The following is a 670-nucleotide window of genomic DNA, read 5'->3' on the forward strand; positions in this document are numbered from 1 at the left end:
AACAACAGTAAAATAACAAGCATTAGGAGGAATACAAGACAAGATAGTAGCTGGAATTGGTACAACAGAAAAAGTAGGTAAAACTGCAGAATTTATTGCAGCATGCTGGGACCAGAGAAATGGAGGGACAGCTTTTATAATTACTTTTTGCAACACAGAAAGATTAGGGAACTCAGGTTCAGGAGGTGAGCTAGCTAAAGCGGCAAGTACTGCTATCTCATTATCACAGGGGACATATAAATAAACACCATTAGAAGAGCAATAGATAGGACAGCTGAGTTAACAAAGCAAATCTCTGCCTAATAAATTAACAGGAGAACAAGGACTAAGGAGAAAGGCATGTTGATCAGAAACAGGACCAAGAGAAACATGTAATGGTTGGGAAACAGGATGAGGAACTATTTGATTTGAAATTCCTACAGTGTTTACAACAGCAGAGGAGAGGGGAGTTGTGGAAAATTCTTCAGCTCAAAGAGTAGAGCGGCTTGCACTGGTGTCTATAAAATACTAAACATTTTGTAGAGATGCCATTTATCAAGCAGGAAACAAAGGAATCATCTTGATTAAGTGGGAGAAGCGGGGCTGTGATGATGTTACTATTCTTCAGTCTGGCCTAACAGGAGGCTCTCTGATTCGGGACAGAAAATTGAGTGAGAGGAGGTGGTGGCGG

Source organism: Gavialis gangeticus, unplaced genomic scaffold (assembly GCF_001723915.1).
Source record: "Gavialis gangeticus isolate Ggan-Ray unplaced genomic scaffold, GavGan_comp1, whole genome shotgun sequence".
Classification (NCBI taxonomy): domain Eukaryota; kingdom Metazoa; phylum Chordata; order Crocodylia; family Gavialidae; genus Gavialis; species Gavialis gangeticus.